General features: G+C 37.7%; 1 non-coding gene across 1 annotated transcript; it reads left to right on the top strand.

The window, feature by feature from the left end:
* Window positions 1-8,864: 8,864 nt before the first annotated feature.
* On the top strand, window positions 8,865-8,926 carry LOC112623948. The gene has a single exon (XR_003119286.1). It is a non-coding gene; the product is annotated as a U7 small nuclear RNA (small nuclear RNA).
* Window positions 8,927-23,904: the final 14,978 nt, after the last annotated feature.

The raw sequence follows: 23,904 nt of genomic DNA, 5'->3' as shown, positions 1-23,904 counted from the left end.
GCAAATAGATAATTTTATTTCCTCTCTTTCATTTTGGATGTTTTTTATTTTTTTTCTCTTGCCTGACTGCTCTCACTAGGACTTCCAGTGCTATATTGCATAGTAGTGGTGATGGTGGACATCCTTATCTTGTTCCAGTTCTTAGGCAAAATATTTTCAACTTTTCTTTATTCTGTATAATGGGGGCTGTAAGACTGTCATATATGGTTCTTATTATTTTGAGGTATGTTTCTTTGATGTCTGTTTGTTGGGGTTTTTTAAATCATGAAAGGATGTGGGATTGTATTAAATGCTTTTTCTGGATCCATTGGAATGATTATATGGTTTTTGTTCTTAGTTCTGTTTATGTGATAAATCACATTTATTGATTTGCATCTCTAGAATAAAGTCCACTTGATCATAAGAAATTATCTTTTTGATGTGCTGTTAAATTTTGTTTGCCAATATTTTGTTAAGGATTTTTGCATATTTCATCAGGGATATTGGGCTGTAATCTTTTTTGTGTGTGTTCCCTTGCCTGATTTTGGTGTCAGCGTGATACTGTATTTATAGAATGAGTGAGAAAAGAATCCCTTCTTGATTTTTGGAAATAGTTTAAGTAAGATTAGTACTAGCTCTTCTTTGCACATCTAGTAAAATTTGGCTGTGAATACATATTGTCCTGGAGTTTATTTTTTTGGAAGTGTTTTTTATTACTGATTTGATTTCATCATTCATTACTGGTCTTTTCAGGATTTCTATTTCATACTGGTTCGATTTGGGGATAATGTATTGTTCCAGAAATTCATTCATTTCCTCTAGGTTTTCTAGTTTGTGTGCATAAAGGTGTTCACAGTAGTCACTGATGATCTTTCGTATTTCTGTGGTATCAGTTGTAACATCATCTTTGCCAAGTCTGACTGTGCTTATTTGAATCCTGTCTTTTTTTTTTTTCTTGGTTAATCTAGGTAGCACTGTCAATTATGTTTATCCTTTCAAAAAATCAGCTTTCTGTTTCACTGATCCTTTTTTTTTTTTTTTTGGTCACAATTTCATTTATTTCTGCTCTGATCTTTGTTATTTCTTTTCTTCCGCTTTAGGTTTGGTATATTCTTGTTTTTTTAGTTCCTTGAGGTATGACATTAGGTTGTTAATTTGAAATCTTTCCATCTGCTTGATGTAGGAATTTTATGCTATCAACTTTCCTCTTAGCATTGCTTTTGCTGTATCCCTTAGCATTTGGCACATTGTGCCTCTATTTTCATTCATTTCAAAAAAATTTTGAATTCTACCTTCATTTTATTGTTTATCCAAATGTTGTTCAAGAGTAAGTTGCTTAGTTTCCATGCACTTGTGTAGTTTTGAGAATTCCTCTTGGTATTCATTTCTAATTTTATTTCATTGTGTTCTAAAAAAGTATGTGATACAGTCTCAAGTTTTTGAATTTATTGGGACTTGCTTTATATAAGGTCAAACATATGGTTGATTTTGGAGAATGTTCCATGATCAGATGAGAAGAATGTACTTTCTGTAGTTTTTGGGTAGAATGTTCTGTAAATGTCTATTAGGTGTATTGGGCCTATAGTCTAGTTTCAGTCCAGAGTTTCTTTGTTAATTTTCTGCTTTAATGATATGTCTAGTGGTGTCAGTGGGATGTTGAAGTCCCCTGCTATTATTGCATTACTGGTAATATGTTTTCCTAGGTCTAGAGGTATTTATGGTATGAATCTGGGTGTTCCAATGTTGGGTGCATATATTTTATATAGTTACAATTTGTTTTATTGAACCCTTTATTGTTATATAATTCTCTCTTTGTCTTTATTTTACAGTTGTGGTTTAAAGTCTGTTTCTCCTATCTGATATGAGAATCTCACATCTGATATGAGAATGGCTATTTCTACTCACTTTTGTTTTCCATTTGCGTGACATATCTTTTTCCACTTCTTTACTTTGAGCCTGTAAGTGTCTTTAGCTAAAAGGTGGGTCTCTTGTAGGTAACAGATGGTAGGATGTTATGTTTTATCCAACTTGCTAGTCTAAATCTTTTAAGTGGAGAATTTAAGCCATTTATATTCAAGGTTAATGTTGATATGTGAGGTTTTGTTCTTGTCATAGTGTTGTTAGCTACTTGCCTTGGAGTCTTAATTGTAATTACTTATAGAATCTGTGAGCTTTCTATTATGTGTGCTTTGATATTGGTGAGTATTTTCCTTTCACTTGCGTGTTAAAACTCCTTTGAGCATTTCTTGTAGGACTAGTATAGTGGTGTTGAGTTCTCTCAGCATTTCCTTCTCTGAGAAATACTTTTTTCTCCTTCATTTATGAAGCTTAGTTTGATAGGATATAATATTTTTGTCTGGCTTTTTCTTTTCTTGGAGCAGGTAAAAATAGGGCTCCAATCTCTTCTGGCTCCAAAAGTTTCTGCTGAAAACTCTAGTATTAGTCTGATGGGATTTCTTTTATAGCTGATTTGGTGCTTTTCTCTGTCTACTTTTAGGATTTGTTCTATCACGTTAACCTTGGATAGTCTGGTGAGTGTATAACTTGGTGATATTCATCTTATGTAGCCGCTTCAAGATATTCTCTGGATTTTGTGTATCTGTATATCTACATCTTTAGCAAGATCCAGGAAATCTTCCTGAATTATTTTCTTAACTATGCTTTCTAAACTTCTTATTTTTTCTTTTCTCCTTCAGGAATGGCTATGAATCACAAGTTTGGTTGCTTTATAAAATTTTATGTTTCTCAAAAGCTTTGTCATTTTAGAAAATTCTTTTTCCTTTATCTTTTCTGACTGGGTTTATTCAAAAGACTGGTCTTCAAGGTCTTAAATTATTTCTTCTGCTTGGTCTAGTCTCTTGTTAAAGCTTTCAATTGCGTCTTGAAATTCTGTCAATGAATTTTTATTTCCAGAAGTTCTCTCTGTTGTTGATATGTTTTTAAACGTATGTCTGAAAAACATCCCATGAATTGTTTTCCTGGTTGCTTTACGTTGGTTTTCAACTTTCTCTTGAATGTCATTGAGCTTCCTTACAATCTGTGTTTTGAATTCTATATCTGTCATTTAAAATTTTTCATTTTGGTTAGAATCCATTGCTAGGGAGCTAGTGTGGTTCTTTGGGGGGTGTGTCACAACATTCTGTTTCTTCATGGTGCTGGAGTTCTTGGCTGGTTCCTGCTCATCCTTCGAAGGTTTTGATTCTTATTTTTGAATTTACTTTCATTTAGATAGTATATTTTTTCCCCCTTGCTTGCTGGTGTGACTGTAGAGCCTGTTGGGTAGAGTCTTTTGGCTTTGCTTCTATTGCCCTGTGCACTTCTGTCATCGTTTTATATTGGATTGTGCAGTTACACTTACAGGTCTGTAGATGAAACTAACAGGTCAGAGCCAGCTGTGGCAAAAGCAGATGGATATTTACTAGATCTTTGCTTACTGTGTGGTGCACTCTGGTGACACAGCTGGGCAGGTCTGGATCACCTGGCTTGCCCATGAATATTACAGTGATGAGCACAGGAACTAGTCTTGATGGGAGTGGCTCAGGGAGCTCCTGGTAAAATACTCTGATGTCTGCTGGAGGTGAGTGGACTATACTAGCTTTATGTCCAAGATAGGCAGGAATGCAGTGTGGGTCCCCATGACACCCCTGTGCTGGGCTCATGGACTCTCACCTCAAATGCACACTGTCATCTACCTCAGCCCTCAGTGCAGCTAAGAGCCATGGAAGACCCCTGTGCTGTGATTTTCTGTGGGACTGGTTTCAGTGTGGAACCTCCTCACTCAGCCTATGTATTGTTTTATTTTTTTCTTTTCTTTTCTTTTCTTTCTTTTGAGGAGTTTCACTCTTGTCACCCAGGCTGGAGTGTAATGGCATGATATCGGCTTACTGCAACCTCCACCTCCTGGGTTCATGAGATTCTCCTACCTCAGTCTCCTGAGTAGCTGGGATTACAGGCACTCACCACCACGCCAGGCTAGTTTTTTGTAATTTTAGTTGAGACGAGATTTTGCCATGTTGGGCAGGCTGGTCTCGAACTCCTGACCTTAAGTCATCTGCCTGCCTTGGCCTCCTAAAGTGCTGGGATCACAGATGTGAGCCACCGTGCCCAGCCTGCTATTTTTCTATTGTTATTTCCAAATATTTTCCATGGCCTTTAGTTGAATTCATTGATGTAGAACCCGTGGATACAGCGGGCCAACTGTATTGGTAATATCCCTCAATTTGTCAAGAACCAAGGAAAAGCACTCTAAATCATTTTTATTTAAAAAATTATTTGATTTTTCTCCTAAAGTCCTCAACTCTTTGAACAACTGTTCTTGCAGAAAGGCTAATAGTCCTAAACAAGATTACTTTCTCTGAACACATTTTCTGTAGCGATCATTATTGTGATAAATGCTTAATTTGGTAATATCAACGTACATTGTAATCTTTTAGCACAGCTATATTGTTATCGTATAATGAATACAATTCTTGTTAACTAAGATAACAACATCCACACTTGATTCTGCCTTTAAAGTGCAAAGTCCACTTTTTTTTTTCTTGTTTTAACAGAATGGGTATGTAGTGATGATAGAAAATAAAGTTGCAATATGGAGGAGATATATATAGTATTTGAAGAGCTGTCAAGTTAGAACTATGTCACTGTGATTTGTGAATTGCATAGCAGTGAAAAGTAATGAGAGTATCAGATAAGGTCTTTGTTGCATATACTCAACTCGGTAGCCATAGAGAATACATAAACCAATGAGTATTGCCTAGTGAAATGAAACTTTTTCTCTGGACACTGAAATTTGAATTTTATGTAATTTTCATTTTGTCCTTCCTTGTCAAGAATGAAAAAATGTACCATAATCACACATAAATATTCAAGTTAGATTGAAAACATAGTGCCTGATCATCAGTTAGTTTAAAAGAATCATAGCATGTGTGACCACATCTTAAAGGATATTGAGTCTGACTCAGTTAATTTTTTAGAAAATAAATCAAGGGGCTGGGCAGGGTGGCTCACGCCGGCAATCCCAGCAATTTGGGAGGCTGAGGTGGGTGAATCATCTGAGGTCAGGGGTTCAAGACCAGCCTGACCAGCATGGTGACATTCTATCTCTACTGAAAACACAAAAATTAGTATTGGGTGCCTGTAATCTCAGCTACTTGGAAGGCTGAGACAGGAGAATTGCTTGAACCTGGGAGGTGGAGGTGACAGTGGGCCAAGATCATGCCACTGCACTCCAGCCTGGGCAACAGAGTGAGACTCCATTCAAAAAAAAAAAAAAAAAAAAAAAGAAAAGAAAATAAAGAAAGAGTCTGAAGTGTTAAATGACTCATACAAGACACACAGACAGTGATAGTAGAGCTAGGAATCTTGTTTTAAAATTTTCTATGCAGTGTGTTTCTCTAAGTACAACATGGACTTTATAATACAGTAATGAATATACACTTTTGTTTGTTTGCTTTATAATATTTGTCACTCTTTTGGAAAAAATATATATTAAGCATAAAAGTATCCACAACCAATGTACAGACTAAATAGCAATAATAATAGTTACAGTAATAAGGCAAATACCAAGGTACCTGCTATTAATTTTAAGAAAGACAAGTGATGATGGTGGCATACCTGGCTTTTTAAACTTAAAATATGATACTTTCAACATTCCACGATTTTTTGTGATTTTACTGTAATTACCTTTTCTTTTTAAAAATAGATTCCCTTTCTAGGGTTAAGAAAGTTCCCTTCATTTTTTAGGACCCTAAAGGGTTTTCCCCATCTTGGTCCTCTGGCCTGAAGCTGGAGTTTTTCTTATTCTGCTCTGTAGCTCATTTTCTACAACTGTGCTTATGTCTGGGACATGAAGACTGAGAACGAAAATAAGCAATTGGCTTTTTTTTTGCCCCATCCTCTTGAGACTACCACTTCGCTATTGGAGACAAAGTTTACCCTGTCTCAAATTTTAAGTACTTCTTGGACCTTGCTGTTGCCAATATTCCTCTGGTTTATACCACTACTGTGAGATCTCCTGAAGACTAGGGCATGCGAGAAAAGAGAAAGAAAAAAAAAAAAAAAGAGACAAATGGGGAAATTTCCCTCCACATTCTCTGAGTGTCAGGAAACCTCTTTCCGGTTCTTCAGGAGAGAACTTGAGAGTTTCTAGAACTCTAACTGTTGCTACTTCCATGTTTTGGGCTGCCTTGGGACCCAGCTGCATTCCATGGGGAATGCAGGGTCTTCCTGTAGAATCTGCCTCCTTTGACCCAGAATTAGGACCAGCCAGCAGAACTTCTTATATTTCTAGCTCTACTTAGAGCGAAGTTCGAGACAGGCAACCATATTTATCTTCCTCTATGGAACATTTTTTTTTTTTTTTTGGAGACGGAGTCTCGCTCTGTCACCCAGGCTGGAGTGCAGTGGCGAAATCTCGGCTCACTGCAAGCTCCGCCTTCGAGGTTCACGCCATTCTGCCTCGGCCTGCGGAATAGCTGGGACTACAGGGGCCCACCACTACGCCGGGCTAATTTTTATGTATTTTTTAGTAGAGATGGTGTTAGCCAGGATGGTCTTGATTTCCCGACTTGGTGATCCACCCGCCTCGGCCTCCAAAAGTGCTGGGATTACAGGTGTGAGCCATGGCGCCCGGCCTATGGAACATTTTTTTAACTAATAGACCTTTTGACGGTATTGCCCTTCCCTTTAGGGAGCCTTCTTTTGTGTGGAGGTGCTGTCGTTGATCTTCCATCTTGCTTGTCTCTAGACTTTATTTATCTCCTATATTCAGGGGCTCTGAAATGCCAACCCAGGTAAAATGGCTGCTTCAATGTGCTACATAGTTCTCTGGAATCAATTTTTCTTTGCTCTCTCTTACCTCTGAGGTTATTCCCTATTTTTAAATAAACTCATCCATGACAAAAAGGTAGATTGTTTTAATATTTTATATAGTATTATAAATATTCTCCACGTGGAGTACTTTTTTATACCTCTAGCTCAAAACACTTGCTACAAATGGCAGTTTTGATGGATTTTTTAAAAATAAAATTGATTTGTGGTTTTCATATGATGTGCATACTGTTCCGAGGAATGGCTCTAGTGAACCCCTAGTTATGTTACCTGGTTGAGTTAATTAATCAGCAACTCAATCTCTAATATTTCAATTTATTTCTCTGGAATATTTTTTTCTCAGACTTTTTTAAACATTTGAGATAAAGAGAAGTCAAATTGACTTGATTTTAGGTATTCACTTGATACATGGGTATATTTGCATTAGATTATAGTTCATCCTCTGTGCTAATTTCAAAAATATGAACTCAATGATATGTTTACTGTAATTTAAGTATCAATGATTATGATGAATATGAATTTCTTTGGATTTGTAAAGTCCACCTCTAAATATACTCAAGTGGCAACTTTTGTATAAATCACCTTCTCATCCTGTACCCTTTATCCTTCTGCTGTCTCCTGTAATCTACCTTCAGAAACATGCCTCTGTTCCTATAAAACATTGAGAAAATGAAGTATTAGAACAGGGTGGTTTCTTCTGGAAAGATTTGCATTTTAATCATCATAAAAGCTTTAAGTTATAAGTCTATGATAACGAAACTTCAGACATCAGAGAGGATTTTTAGAGAAAACTCACCCAAAAAAAATTGGCCTAAGATTGTGGCATAATACAAAATGCATAGCTTTCAGATTTTAAAATTCTGAGTTGATTTGTTGAAGGAATTTACGTGGGAAAAGGTGGTTATTGTCTATTATGCCTGGAGGTTAGTAATACTTACTCATTCCCTAATAAAACCCAGTGATGCTCAGTGTGATTTACAAGAAGAGTATTTCAGGAATAGTGGGATATATAAAGACAGCATTTTTTTTTTTTTAATAATAACTAAGTCAGCAGTGTTACTCCCTATGGCAAACTTTATTTCAAAGTCTCATAAGCCTATTAATTCTTCAGTAAGCGGATTCCACTGGACAGGGTGTTAGGTATACCTGGAAGGCTTGAAGGGGTAAATTCTGAATAAGTTGTAATTTTAGGGTTTTAAATTAGGTTTAACAAAGCCTGTAGGGTATTATGAGCCCAATATTCTCTGCGCACTTGAAAATTAATGTGTGTGGCTTAAAAACATCTGGGTTAGAGATTAAGCTTTCTTTGGTGTAAAACATTATTACAACAGTAGATATGTAACTAGAGAGAGAAATTGAAGTTTGTGGGTGTGTTCCAGTTCAGTAGGTAGTTTAATTATTGCAGTAATTCTTCCAGCTTGCTTTCTCTTTGTGGAGTACTTGGAATTCCTTGGTATGTATGGCTTCCTAAGTAATACATCTGATCCTGATGAAAGCCAACCAGCCCTGTCCTTGGAGGGTGAACTTACTCTAAGATGTTGAAAGTGAAAGTCAACAACCACTCTGCTGTCTGTATTCGAGATATTTATGAGAGCAAATAAATGGTATGAATATAGAGCAAATTGAGTGTCTTGGGTATAAAGTAATGATGATCAGGCCTGTGTTGAACATGTCACATAGTCATTGTTGACTCAATTTTGCTTGATCTTTGGATGCAGCCAGCCTTGGGATGTAGCCAGACTTAATCTTGGATGGATCTTGCTGCACATTTTAGAATGAAGTCTGTGAGTTGCCACGGAATGGGCTTCCATGATTATGAGTATAGTGGTGCATTGGTTTGTTTGGATTCACTTAAGCTGTGGTAACAGACATGCACTGAGCCAGTGAATGTTGGAAAATATCCTCTAGGGCTCCTCATTAGTCACACTAGAGACTCAAACATTGTTTAAAATATATAAGCTTCATATGACTTGATCATCCAGTACGTGAATTTTCTTTCCAAATCAATCAACCGTTCCCTACTTCTCTCCCACAGGCCTCCATCAAAACAAGTTATCCAGTGTTACAGCTCTTTTAGAATTTGTCTAGCAAGTTCTCTGGTCTTCACTGGAAAACCCATAAAATATTAATAATAAAACCAGTTATCTAAAAGCAGCTACTCGTTTGCTATCTCTTCTAGTAGACGTAGGGAGTTCAAACTTTTTTCACCATTACGGCTTTTGAATCCACATAGCGTTATGTCTAGTAGCATTCTAATCTCTGGGGCTTCAAATGTTGCTCAACTAATATGCTACAGTACTTGTGTGATAAGAGCTTCATTAGATGATGTCTGGGATCTGTTCAGTGTCCAAGTTTCAAGTATAGGACTTAAAACACAGTTGTTACCTGATACCTGCCTTTGGTCAATGCTTCCTATTTCCTTCTTTTATACCTACTTTCTAGTGAAAGGTTGACAAGCAGGAGTTACGCATCCAGAATTATCCTTTATTGCTCTTCTTCCTGTATTTACTCTGCAGAGAAACACTGAAGGATAGCATGCACAAAGTTGTGAAGGAAGGTGTGGCAGACAGACCCTAAGGTGACCTCCCATTATCCTTGCCTTTTAGTATTTATAATGTTGTATAACCCCCTTCTCCTAAATGTGAGCAGGGTCCTTGACTTGCAGCTTATAAGTAGAATAGGGCAAACGAGATGAAATATCAGCCCCTTGATTAGGTTATGTTACATGGCATAAGGTAAAGAAATTTTGCATATATAGTTAAGGTCCCCAAACCAGTGGTTTAGAAGTATCAAAAGGGAGGTTATCAGGAGAGATCAGGTGAAAACCCTTGACAAAATGACTGGGCCTTCTCTGAGTGACAAACTCTCCTGCTGACCTTGAAGAAATAAGCAGCTAAGATGTGAACTACCATGGAGAATGCCACGTGGCAGGGAACTGAAGGCAGCTTCTAGGAGCTGAGGGCCTCAGTGCTACGATTGTAATAAATTAAATTCTGTCAACAACCACAAGAACTTGGAAGAGTACCCTTAATTTCAAATGAGATTGTAGCTTGGATGACACATTGATTGCAGCCAGTGAGACTCTCAACAAAGAACCCAGTTATGTTCCCAGACTCCTGACTCACATAAATGGAGTGTTTTAAAGTGTTGGGCCAGGCACAGTGGCTTATGCCTGTAATGCCAGCACTTTGGTAGGCTGAGGCGAGAGAATCACTTTAAGTCAGGAGTTCAAGACCAGCCTGGCCAACATGGTGAAACCTTGTCTTTACAAAAATATTAAAAAATTAGCTGGACATGGTGGCATCTGCCTATAATCCCAGGTACTTGTGAGGCGGAGGCAAAAGAATCAGTCGAATCCAGGAGGCGGAGGTTGCAGTGAGCTGATACCGTGCCACTGCATTCCAGTAGTGTAAGACTGCATCTCAAAAAAATATATAAATAAAATAAATATAAAATTAATAAATAAGCAATGTATTTTAAAATGTTAAATTTATGGTAATTTGTTATACAATAATTAAAACAAATGAATACACAAGTAATATAGGAGATTTGGGATTTTATAATCACAGACTTGTACCCAAGAGAGGTGACTACAAACTTTCTGCTCACATAAAACGTGTGGAGAAGGAGTCCCCTCTTAGTATTTATACCTGTGAGAGGGGATTTGTAGCCAGGTAGGCTCAAATTATGATCTTACCTCTGCCACTTTATAAGCTGAATAATTTGTGGCAAGTTCTTTCACTTGTTTTAACTTGTCTTCTCATTAGAAAAAGGGGATAATAGTAGTAATGACTTTGCAGTATTGTGGAGATGAAAGTGAGATATGTCCAGTGCCGAGCCCATAGTTGTTCAAAAACACTACTCTCCTTCCCCATTCTTCATGTTTGCAAGGCGCCTCTCTCTTTTGTATACATATTTAAATTACACATCTACTTTTAGATTCAGCTCAGATCACATTTTCTTGTTCATTAACTAGACTTCAAGTACCTAGCAGAGAAAGATATGTCTTATTCTTTTGTGTTCCCAGCATATAGCACAAACGCTGGCATACTACATGTGTCCCTGTAACACTCCAGGTCAGTTGGATCTCTTCTTTGAACTCAAATGTTTTTGTTTGGGATGGAATGCAATTGATTTTGTACAGAGGCTTGAGGAGGCAGTGATTGATTTACCAGGGCTGTGGAGGGGGGAATTGGTTTGACCAGGTGTGCCATTTACATAGCCTGTGAAAAGCCTGGCCCTCCCATCCTAGTCTTTTATCATGCAAATGTGCCTCTACCTGGAGCTCTGCCATGGTGCATGCACGGTGTGGTATTATCTGGAGGCCGCCATGATACTGGCACACGTGGTGACAAGGAAAAGAGAGTGGGAAACGCCATATTGAATGTACCTGGCTTTCAGGTACGGCTGCCGGTATTTACATATAAAAGCTTCTAGTTTGCCTATTTATGCCTGACTCTTCAGGCTGCTTTCTGTTAGAGAAGCAATGGTTTGGGGCTGCTTTTTATGAAAGGAAAATTCCACCCAGAACTCTTTTACCCTTTCTAGCTTCTTACCCTTTCTCTGCCACTTATTTTACAATACTACCTTTCCTATTTCTTTAATTTTAATTTTGCTGTTGCTTTCTGAATTTCCATGTGTAGGTCATATCTTCCAAACAGATTATAAACTCCTTTAAAGTAAACCTTATTTATGTCCAATACCTTGTGTGTTAGTCTGTTCTCATGCTGTTAATAAAGACATACCTGAGACTGGGTAATTTATAATGAAAAAGAGGTTTAATGGACTCACAGTTCCACATTGCTAGGGAGGTCTCACAGTCATGGCGAAGGCTAATGAAGCTTGTTTTACATGGCACCAGGCAAGAGAGCTTGTGCAGGGGAACTCCCATTTGTAAAACCATCAGATCTTGTGAGACTTGTTCACTAACACGAGAACAGTATGGGGGAAATCACCCCCATAGTTCAATTATCTCCACCTGGCCTCACCCTTGACACATAGGGACTATTACAGTTCAAGGTGAGATTTGGTTGGGACACAGCCAGACTATGTCACTTTGCCTAATAGTGAAAATATACATAACATTTAAAAAAAAAAAAGAGGGACTTGGGTGGGATATTATAATCGGACACGGACTTAAATGTTCATCAGTTAAAATAATTTGCACTCTTGTTTACTTAGAGATTAAATACCTTGAAGCTATGATATTTATTATTAAGCAGGTGCATTGCTGCCCAATTTTTAATTTTTATTTTTTGGGTACACTGAAGTATAATATCACTTGAGTATCACTGACCAAAAATTTTATTGTATTGTAGTGTGAAATCTAGCTTGGAGATTTTAATGAATCTTCAAGAACTGGTTAAATTGGTTTTTAATTAAATTTCATTTTATTTGTAGTGATTAATTTTAAACTAATTTAGGATTAGATAAATGAGAATAATCTTGAAATCAAGAAACTGACTTAATTAGGAGAAAGCTATTTCTCACTGTGAAATGAGAAATAAAATATTAATTTCATCTAAGAGGACACAGTTTTAGCTAAGATAAAATTACAAAGAAAACTTTTGGGGAGGAAATTTTGCATTTAAAATAAACTTAGGATACAGAACACATGTTAACTGAACCACTGATGAAGAAAGCTTGCAGCTTAAGTTTATTAACTGAAAAGCAGTTACTATCATGAATCCCGAAAATCTGAGACAGTCTCAGTTAATTTAGAAAGTTTATTTTGCCAAGGTTGAGGACACACGCCCATGACACAACTTCAGGAGGTCCTGACAACATGTTTCCAAGGTGATAAGAGCACACAGTTTGGTTTTGCATTTTAGGGAGACATGAGACATGAAACATATACTAGGGAGAAATGAGACAATCAACATATGCAAGATGAACATTGGTTTAGTCTGGAAAAGCGGGACAACTCAAAGCAAGGCAGGAAGACTCGAAGTGGGGAGGGCCTTCCAGATCATGGGTAGATAAGAGACAAATGGTTGCATTCCTTTGAGTTTCTGTTAGCTTCTCCAAATGAGGCAATCAGATACAGATTTATCTCAGTGAGCAGAAGGTGGCTTTTCATAGAACGAGAGACAGGTTTGCCCTAAGTAGTTCCCACTTTGACTTCTCCCTTTAGCTTAGTGATTTCAGGGCCCCAGTTTTCATGCCGTAAAGTAATCTTCAAAGGGGATAAGATCTGGAGGTTGAAGGAAAGATTCGTCTTCATGATTCATCTCCGATTATTTGTCCAATCTATTTTTACATTTTCTAATTGATGCAGCATTTTAAAGTCTTTAAAAATGTTACATTAGTTATTCATAGACATTGTTAGAAAGGTGTAATAGATATAATAAAGTTTTCTCTCTGTTAATTTTATATAATTTTTTTCACAAGCTCTGCTGTTTGACTAAATGTCTTTCTTCTCTTATCAACTGTCCCTTGCTTTTCTGTTCCTTCATCTTTGCCACTGACATGATCTATATAAACTACATTTCTTTCTTTTCTTCCACTTTATTCATTTTATTTCTTCCACTGTATTTTACTTTGCAGTCTAAATATAGAAAATTTGCTTTATTTTCACAACAGGTAGATTGAAGATGTAAGAACATTTAGTTTCATAGTGTCATGGTATGCAGAAATTCAGCTGCTTATTTTTTTCCAGTAGCAGTACCATGACTGAAGATGCATTCAGATATAAACACACACACATGAACACACAAACATTCACATGCACACACATACACTAAATCAAAAGAGAAAAGTTGGCAGGTAAACAATATGAAATTGAATAGAATTAAGTAATTACATGTCATGACAAAGAATCCCTCTATACTGAGGGAGGAGACCACCCCTCATATTATCTTATGCCCAATTTCTGCCTCCAAAGAAAGAAGAACTAAAAACTAAAAGAAATGAAATCCACAGGCAGACAGCCCGGCGCCACACCCTGGGCCTGGTAGTTAAAGATGGACCCCTGACCTAATTGGTTCTGTTACAGGCATTGTATAGAAATGCACTGTGAAAATCCCTATCTTGTTTTGTTCCGATCTAATTACCCGTGCACGCAGCCCCCAGTCACGTGCCCCCTGCTTGCTCAATCAATCACGACCCTCTCACGTGCACCCCCTTAGAGTTGTGAGCCCTTAAAAGGGACAGGAATTGCTCACTCGGGGAGCTCGGCTCTTGAGACTGAAGTCTTGCCAATGCCCCGGGCTGAATAAACCCCTTCCCTCTGTAACTCAGTGTCTGAGGAGTTTTGTCTGCCACTTGTCCTGCTACATTTCTTGGTTGCCTGACCGGGAAGCGAGGTGAATGGTGGATGGTGGAGGCATCTCCTTAGGCGGCTTAAGCCTGCCCTGTGGAACATCCCTGCGAGGGACTCCGACCAGCCCGAGCTACGCGGATCCTGAGAGCACTCCCCGGTAAGCATTTCCCCCAGTGGGACGACTTGCCAGAGCAGTGTGTGGCAGGCCCCTGTGGAGGATCAACTCAGTGGCTGAACACCAGGAAGGAATGGGCACTTGGAGTCTGGACATCTAAAACTTGGTAAGACTAGTCTTTGAGGCCGGGCGCGGTGGCTCAAGCCTGTAATCCCAGCACTTTGGGAGGCTGAGACGGGCGGATCACGAGGTCAGGAGATCGAGACCATCCTGGCTAACACGGTGAAACCCCGTCTCTACTAAAAAAAATACAAAAAACTAGCCGGGCGATGTGGCGGGCGCCTGTAGTCCCAGCTACTCGGGAGGCTGAGGTAGGAGAATGGCGTGAACCCGGCAGGCGGAGCTTGCAGTGAGCTGAGATCCGGCCACTGCACTCCAGCCTGGGCGACAGAGCCAGACTCCGTCTCAAAAAAACAACAACAAAAAAAAGACTAGTCTTTGAAACTTGTCCACTCCGTTTGAGTGGAAGCGTGGCCTGAACACCCATGGTGTGCCTTTATCGGCACTTTGGTTTTTGTTTTGACTTGGTTTGAATTGCTTGACGGGATTGGTCTTGGGAACTTGCCTACTCCATTTGAGTGGAAGCGTGGCCTGATCACCCATGGTGTGCCTTTATCCGCACTTTGGTTTTTGTTTTGACTTGGTTTGAATTGCTTGACAGGACTGGTCTTGGGAACTTGCCTACTCCATTTGAGTGGAGGCGTGGCCTGATCACCCACAGTGTTCCTGTACCGGCACTTTGGTTTTTGTTTCTGACTTGACTTGGATTGCTTGATACTTTGGTTTTGGTTTTGACCTGGCTTAGATTTCTGGATACTCTGATTTTGGTTTTGATTTTGGTTTGGTGTAAACTACAAGTGTGTGTGTGCCCTTTTTACTCGTTCTTTGTTTTGTGGTGTGCATGTGGTGTCAGCGTGGTTGGTCTAGAGGAAACATGGGTGAGGCACAAAGTAAGCCCACCCCACTAGGAACTATGTTGAAAATTTTCAAAAAAAGGATTTAAGGGAGACTATGGAGTATGTGACACCAGGAAAACTTAAAACTTTGTGTAAGATAGACTGGCCAGCATTAGAGGTAGGTTGGTCATTAGAATGAAGCCTGGATAGGTCCCTTGTTTCAAAGGTATGGCACAAGGTAGCCTGTAAGCCAAGGAACCCAGACCAGCTTGTTTTAGATCCCCGCCCCCAACACACGGCGGTTGAGAGAACAGCAGCATAAGTGGCTGGCGGAGGCAAGGAAAGAGCAACAGAGAGAAAGGAAAGAGACAGAGAGAAGAGGCAAAGAGAGAGAGAGGAAGAGACAAAGAGGGAGTCAAGGAGAGAGAGAAAGAGACAGAGAGAGAGAGGAAGAGACAGAGGCAAAAGGAAAGTCAGAGAGAGACAAAGAGAGAAAAAAAGAGAGATATACAAGTAGTTAAGAAAAAAAAAGTGTACCCTATTCCTTTAAAAGCCAAGGTAAATTTAAAACCTGTACTTGATAATTGAAGGTATTTTCTGTAACTCTGTAACACTCCAATACCACTTTGTTGTCAGTGTAAACAAGGGCGTATCCCGAAAGCACTGAGGCCTTCCTCCTGTTAAAAAAAAAAAAAAAAAAAAAGGGGGGGGGGCGGAATTTATGTAGAAAGAGTGTTATATGGTAAATTCGTGTGCTGAAATAAATTAACTGGTTGTTTAAAGAAATGTTTGTAATAAGTCAGAAAGTTAAGGCATGTCAAAAAATTGCCTGTAAAAGCCGAAAAAAAAAAAGATTATAAAAAATGTGTGTTAAAAAAAAGAATTTATGCAAAAAATGTTGTATAATTTAAAAGTAACTAGGCCTCCTGAATGTAAAACTATTGGAAAAAAAAAAAAGTTTATATGCAAGGTGTATAAGAAAAGCAAAATATATCTTTGGTAAAAGAATTATAAGGAGGCATAAGAATGTACATTTTAAAAAATTATTGTTTTGAAGGTTTAAGCAAGTTTCAAAACGTTAATTGTAAAGAATATTCTGTGTGTAAACATATTAGCTAAAGTTAAAGAAGTATCATCCAGTTTTTCTGTGAACTGGACATTAAAGTAAAAGCATAACAGGTTTTTTCTCAAAGCACCAACCTGCTCTTTAGCAAAAATTATAAAAGATTAATAAGAGTCTATAAAATCTTACCTTATGGTCAAACATTAAAAATTAAATAAATATGTCCACAAGGTTTTATTAAAATTAGGTTTAACATTAATAACACAGTAATATAAAGATAAAATTTAGCTTATCTGGTATACAAATCATACAAGAAGCATTGTTAAATGTAAAATGGTATTTGGCTTTCTTTGGTTTAAAAACTAATAAAAATAGGTGCTAAAGGAAATTCCTCAGTAAAAAGGCACTAAGGACTATAAAGTCCACTGCCAAGGTCCTCACATTTAAAACAAAAGCTCCATTTCTTAAAAATTATATACTTGGTTTATCTTCTACTTTCCTTTCTCACAAAAGAAAAAAAAAAAACAACTAAAAGTCTTTTAGCATATGTACCACCCCTAGAATTTCCAGTAAACCAACAGCAGCCTGAAGATCATATGCTCATCTAAAGGTAGAAAGAAGAAAAACTCCAGCCAGCCTGGGAAGGACCCTACCTTGTGTTGCTAACCACCAAGACTAATGTTCCTACAGCAAAAAAAAAAAAAAGATAGACTCATCACACCCGAGTCAAGAGAGTGCCAACCCCTCCACAGTCGTGGGCCATAGTCCCAGGGGAAAACTGTCATGCGTGTCTGTGTGAAGAGACCACCAAACAGGCTTTGTGTGAGCAATAAGGCTGTTTATTTCACCTGGGTGCAGGCGGGCTGAGTCCGAAAAGAGAGTCAGTGAAGGGAGATTAGGGGTGGGGCCGTTTTATAGGGTTTGGGTAGGTAAAAGAAAATTGCAGTCAAAGGGGGGTTGTTCTCAGGCAGGCAGGAGTGGGAGTCACAGGGTGCTCAGTGGGGTAGCGTTTTGAGTCAGGATGAGCCAAGAGAAGGAATTTCACAAGATAATGTCATCACTTAAGACAGGGACCCGCCATTTTCACTTCTTTTGTGATGGAATATCATCAGTTAAGGTGGGGCAGGGCATTTTCACTTCTTTTGTGATTCTTCAGTTACTTCAAGCCATCTGGGCATATACATGGAAGTCACAGGAGATGCGATGGCTTGGCTTGGGCTCAGAGGCCTGACAAAAACCCTGCCAAACTAAAGCTAAGAAAAATTTAACTCTTTTAATCTATTCTATTACTCTTTTTACTTGCCTCATTCTATTGCAGACCATCTAGTTATTAATATAACCAAATCAATTTCACCTCAAACTATTGCATTTAATGCTTGCTTTGTTACACCCTGTGAGGACTTGCCAAGTCAAAGACAGCTTTCTACTTCAAAAAAAGTACTTCTGTCCCTCCTGACTCTCCTCAGACTAGACATTAGTTAACTAGGACCATTTAATCCGGGGAGATTTCGATAAAGACCCCAGTGCCAACCAGGAGTGTTGCCCCCCGATGTACAGCTTTTATGCCATAGTTGGTCCAACGTTCTGTGGACCACTAAAGAGCAAGGATGGACTGCCCCAAATGGTTTTTGTAATTTCCCTAAAACCAGACATTCATTTTACTAGAGAATCATGAAAGTTAAAGACTTAAACTTTAGCGATTAAGACAGGATACCAAGATGCAAATGCCTGGTTAAAATTGATCAAATATTCCATCTGCACATTAAACAAAAGCAATTGTTATGCTTGTGCACACGGCAGGCCAGAGGCCCAGATTGTCCCCCTTCCACTAAGGTGGTCCTCCAGTGGACCAGGCGTAGGCTGCATGGTAGCTCTTTTCCAGGATTCTACAGCCTGGAGTAATAAGTCATGCCAAGCTCTCTCTGCTGTATCCCAAAGTCCCTGCGGGTCAGCCCCTGAGGGCCATCCAGCCTCCGTCTCCCAACACTAAGTTCACTTCGTGTCTCTCACGGCAGGGAGGAAACTTAGCATTCCTTGGAGACTTGAAAGGATGCAGTGAGCTTAAGAATTTTCAAGAGCTTATCAATCAGCCAGCCCTTGTTCATCCCTGAGCAGATGTGTGGTGGTATTGTGGTGGACCTTTACTAGGCACTCTGCTGAATAACTAGAGTGGCACTTGTACTTTAGTCCAATTGGCTATCCCTTTCACTCTGGCATTTCATCAACCAGAAGGAAAAAAATAATAATAAGACATAATAAAGCGAGAGAAGCCCCTTATGGGTCTTTCAACTCTCATGTCTATTTAGACGCAATTGGAGTCCCACGAGGAATACCAGATCAATTTAAAGCTTGAAATCAAATAGCTGCAGGACTTGAGTCAATATTTTAGTAGGTGACAGTTAATAAAAATGTAGATTAGATAAACTACATCTATTACAACCAATAGCAATGAGTTTTTCATGAGTTAAAAGAAAAACTCAGGTCGGCCCCAGCCCTGAGGCTACCTGACCTGACAAAACTCTTGACACTCTGTGTGTCAGAAAGAGAAAAAATGACAGTTGGAGTTTTAACCCAGACTGAGGCCACTGGCCTTGGCCAGGCCCCAATCTCTCAACACAACTAGACAGAGTTTCCAAAGGCTGACCCCCAGGTCTAAGGGCCCTGGCAGCAAAGGCCCCGTTAGCACAAGAAGCAGATAAACTAACCCTTAGGCAAAACCTGAATATAAAGCCCCCCCATGCTGTGGTAACTTTAATAAATACCAAAGGACATAATTGGTTAACAAATGCTAGATTAACCAAGTACCAAAGCTTGCTATATGCAAATCCCCACATAACCATTGAAGTTTGCAACACCCTAAACCCTGCCACCTTGCTCCCAGTATCAGAGAGCGCAGGTGAACATAACTGTGTAGAGGTGTTGGACTCAGTTTATTCTAGCAGGCCCAACCTCCGAGACCATCCTTAAACATCAGTAGACTGTAAGCGGTACGTGGATGGGAGCAGCTTCGCCAACCCCTGCAAAGTGACTCTGAAGAGGGTTTCAACTTTTTCAGTATAATCATATATGCATTGTAAGTCGATATTTGATTATAAAATCCACTGAAAGTATTTAAAATTGATTAACTTATTTGAATCTTATGACATTCTTGGGGCTTGTAGTATTAGTTCTACTTTGTAGATATAAAAACATAGGCACAGTGTGGCCAAGGACACCTAAAGGAAGAGGAAACCTACAGGACTTGAGTTCCTGTTTCTCCTATTACATCTTGCTGAAGTGGCTCATTGTCTGGGGTACATACGCTGGTTCGTTGTATCTGTTGAGAAATAATTCAGGACATGGACACACATGAGGAATGGAATTAGGAGCAGAAAGTTTAATAGACCAAAAAAATAGAGAGAGAAAAGGCTTCCTCATACTGAGAAGTGGGTCACCCAAGAGAAGGTCTCTTTTTTGAGTGGAAGGCAATTGTTTTGTGCAGAGGATTGAGGAGATGGTGATTAATTTACATAGGGCCCAGGGGATTGGTTTGACCACGTGTACCATTTACACAGCCCGTGTAAAGACTGGCCCTCCCATACTAGTCTTTATTATTATTATGTAAATGCGACCTCTACCTGGCAGTCATCATGATGCCTGAACATGTGGTTTTACTTGGTGGTCACTACGATACTAGCACGTGGGGTGACAAAGAAAACACCATTTTTAATGTACCTAGCTTCCTGGTACAGGTGCTGACATTTACATATAAAAGCTTCTAGTTTGCATATTTATGCCTGACTCTTCAGGCTGTTTTCTGTTAGAGAAGAAATGATTTGGGGCTGCTTTTTATTAAAGGAAAATTCCACCCAGAACTCTTTTACCCTTTCTAGCTGCCTAAAAGTAATTTTTACAAAACTCCTGTATTATTGCTATATCTTAATAGTAACTTGTGCCTGAAATGTCTTTTGAGTCTTTACTTTCTTAGTTTTCCTTTTACCATTCCATTAGACACTAAGTTCTGAACTTTCTTGTCTAACTTCATAAGAAATGTTCAAACTGCTTTACAAAGTGGATGTTTCATTTTACATTCATACCAGCAATGTCTGAGAGTTCACCACACTTCATCTGCACAATTTGGTATCATGTTTTAGCTGTTAATTTTAGGCATTCTAATGTATGTATAGCGATATCTTGTGATTTTCATTTTTATTTTTCTCATGACTAAGGATATTGATCATCTTTGTATATATTTTTTGACATTCACATATCTTCCTTTCTGAAGTCGCTTTTCAATATTTTGCCCATTTAAAAAATATGTATTATTTTCTTATTATTGAGTTTTGAGAGGTCCTTACATATTCTGCATCCAGGCACTTTGTCAGGTATTGGACTTAAATGTATTTTCCTACTAACCTATAGCTTGTTTTTCTCTGCTCTTAACAGAGTTGTTCACAGCATAAGATGCTTTAATTTTTTATAATAGTCAATGCATATATTTTTTTCTTTCATGGATTGTATTTTGATGTTGTACTTAAAAATATCTTGGCCACAAAGATTTTCTCTACATTCTTTTCCTAAACGTTTTATATTTCTATGAAACTTGTGGATTTATGCCTGTGTTCCATTTTGAGCTAATTTTTGTATATAAGATGTGAGGTATAGGTTAAGATTTTTTTCTTTTTCTTTTCTTGCTTGTGAATGTCAAATTGTTTCAGTACCATTTGTTTAATGATAGGCTATTCTTTCTTTACTGAATTACTTTTGTAACTTCTTAAAAGGAATGTTGGCAATATTCATGTCAGTTTCTGGACCTCTTCAATTCCATTGATCTCTCTGTCTCTCTTTTCACAAATGCCACCTTGTCTTGATTTCTGAAATTCTTTACTATGTGTTGAAATCAGGTAGTTGTAGTCTTTCTATGGTACTCTTCTTTTTCAGAATTTATTTTTGTATTTTAGTTTCTTTACTTGTCCATATATGTTATAATCACCTTGTGTATATCTACAGAGAATTCTACTGGGATATTGGTTGAGATTGTATTGAATCTATAGATCAGGAATATTTGACATCTTAACAATATTGACATTTCTAATCAATGATAATTATATATATTTTCGTTTACTTAGATCTTTGATTCTTTTTTCTGTGTTTACGATTTTTAGCTTAGATACTTTAGGATACTGATCTTATAGCCTATGATATTGATAAACATATTCATTCTTGAAGTTTAAAAAATTTCTTTTGAATTTTTGACCTGGACAATAATTTCTTATGTAAAAAAAGACACTTATTGTTTCCTCTTTAATATACATGATTTTTATTTCTTTTTCTTACTTTAATGTGCTGATGAGGACTTTCAGTGTGATGATGACTAGAAGGGTTAAGGGTAGACATCCTTGCTTTATTTCCAGATTTAGAAAGAAAACATTTAGTCTTATCACATTAAATATAATACCTGCAGTTAATTTTAGATTTCCTTTATCAGGTTAAGGAAGTTGCCTTCTATCCCTAGCTGCTAAGACTTTTTCTTATGAATAGATTTTGACTTCTGTAAAAGGCAAAAGATTTATACGATCTGAAGAGAAACCAGAATATGATGTTGACTTTTGTAAAATGCTTTTTTTCTTTTTTGATGACTATTTTTTCTTTGTTAGTTTGTTAGTTACATATTTGATTTACAAATGTTTAACTAGGTTTGTATTCCTAGGATATATCCTATTTGGTTGTGATATTGAAGCAGGAGATGTGAGGGAAAACAAATTTTCCCTCTTTCCTTTGGTATGAACCGTTTTCCCCTCGAATCCCAATCCTCTCTGTGAGATTGTACCCTGCTCTGCAAGTTTTTATGAGTTTATGGTTTCCTGTTTTCTGTAACTAGTGTCTGGAAGTCTGTTTTTCATCTGAGTGGCACAGCAGAGGTCATGAGACATGCTTGAGCAAGCTTAGATTGCAGCCATCTGGGCACCATAGCGAAGGACATGAGATAAGGCTGTGCAGGCATCTTGAGCAAACCTAGATAGCGGCCACCTGGTCTGCATAGCAAGAGTCATATGTAAGCCTGAGTTAGGAACCTTTCACAGTTTGATTAACTGCCTTTGTTCTGCTTCTGTAAGCTCACTTTCACCGTGCCACAAGTTTCAAGCCACTGGCAAGCCACCCTCCTTGGGTTCCACGAATAAAAGTCAAGCCCTGTCTTCAGCCTCCGGATATTAATTTGCTGAGCCAGTGGCCATCTAAATAAAGTTCTCCTTTTCCACCCATCTGGTCTCTCTGCTCTCCTGATTCCTGCAACAGTATTGTAACCTCTCTCTATTGCAGAATTCAACTCTATATCTGTTGCGGTTTTTTGCATATATGTTCATGAGCAATATTGGTCTGTCGTTTTATTTCCTAATGATGTCTTTTTTCTTACATTGGTATCAGGGCAATCTTGGACCGATGAGTTGGCTAGTGGTCCCTTTCTTTCTGCTTTCTGGAATATATTATGTAGTGTTAGTATTATTTCCTTCTTATGTGTCTGGAATGACTCACCTTTAAAAACTGTCTGGGCCTGAAATTTTCCTGTGGAAACTTCCTTATTACTAATTCAATTTTATTTCATTTCACAGATATAGAAAAATTCAGGTTACCTATTTCTTCATAAATGTATTTTGGTAGTTTGCAATTTTTAAGGAATGGGTACATTCCTTTTAAGTTGCTAAATTTAGCCGCATTATGTTGTTCACAGTTTTTATTCCTTATTGTTCTTTTAATGTCCATGTGGTATGTAGTAATAGTCTCTTTTTTGTTCCTGATATTGGTAGTTTGTGTCTTTTTATTTATTTATTTATTTTGGTTACTCTGGCTAGAAGCTTTTTAATTTTATCAGCCTTTTCAAAGAACCAGATCTCTGTTTTCTGTTTTTTATTTCATTGGTTTTGCCCTCTAATATTTATTATGATTACTATTTCTACTGCTGGTAGTATCATTGCTCTGACTGCTTGTGTTTAATTTGTTTTTCTTTTTCTAGTTTATTAATGTGGAATTTTAGATTGCTTGATACATTTATAACATTAACTGTTTAGGACATTTAATGTTATAATTATTAAATGTTTAGAATCTTTAATGTTATAAATTTTTCTCTAAGTACTTCTCTATCTCCTTCTCACACATTTTGATATGTTATTTGTATTTTTATTTTATTTTACAGTTAAAATACCTTCTAATTTTCCCAGACATTTTATCTTTGACTCAGTTATTTAGAAGTTGTTTTCTATTAAAATTTCCAAGTATTTTAGAATGTTTCTGATATCTTTCTGTATTGTTTTCTTGTTCAGTTTCAATATAGTCACAGAACATACCTTTTTGCTTTTGATTTCAATTGTTTATCTTTGTTAAAGTTTGTTTGATGGTCCAGAAGATAATATATCTTGGCAAATATTCCATGTGAGCTTGAAGAAAATATGAATTTTCATCTTGTTCTAAAATATGTTGAAATTACAGAAAACAATTATAACAATATTATGAAGCAGCCCATAAAATAATTTGCAATATACAAGATATGAGAAGCGGGAAACTGGAAAATAGGAGAATGGGCTAATGTCATGGAACAGACTTTATGTTGATAAGATTAGTATGTTTCATTACACAGTATAATATTAATAGTAGAGAAGCATTGATGTTACAGTCTAGTACTGTTAGTCAACTTTTCACGATTTATATTTGAAATAAATTGTGAGCT

The sequence above is a fragment of the Theropithecus gelada genome, chromosome 4 (genome assembly GCF_003255815.1).
Source record: "Theropithecus gelada isolate Dixy chromosome 4, Tgel_1.0, whole genome shotgun sequence".
Taxonomy (NCBI): Eukaryota; Metazoa; Chordata; class Mammalia; order Primates; family Cercopithecidae; genus Theropithecus; species Theropithecus gelada.
This window is presented reverse-complemented; position numbering and strand designations above follow the sequence as displayed.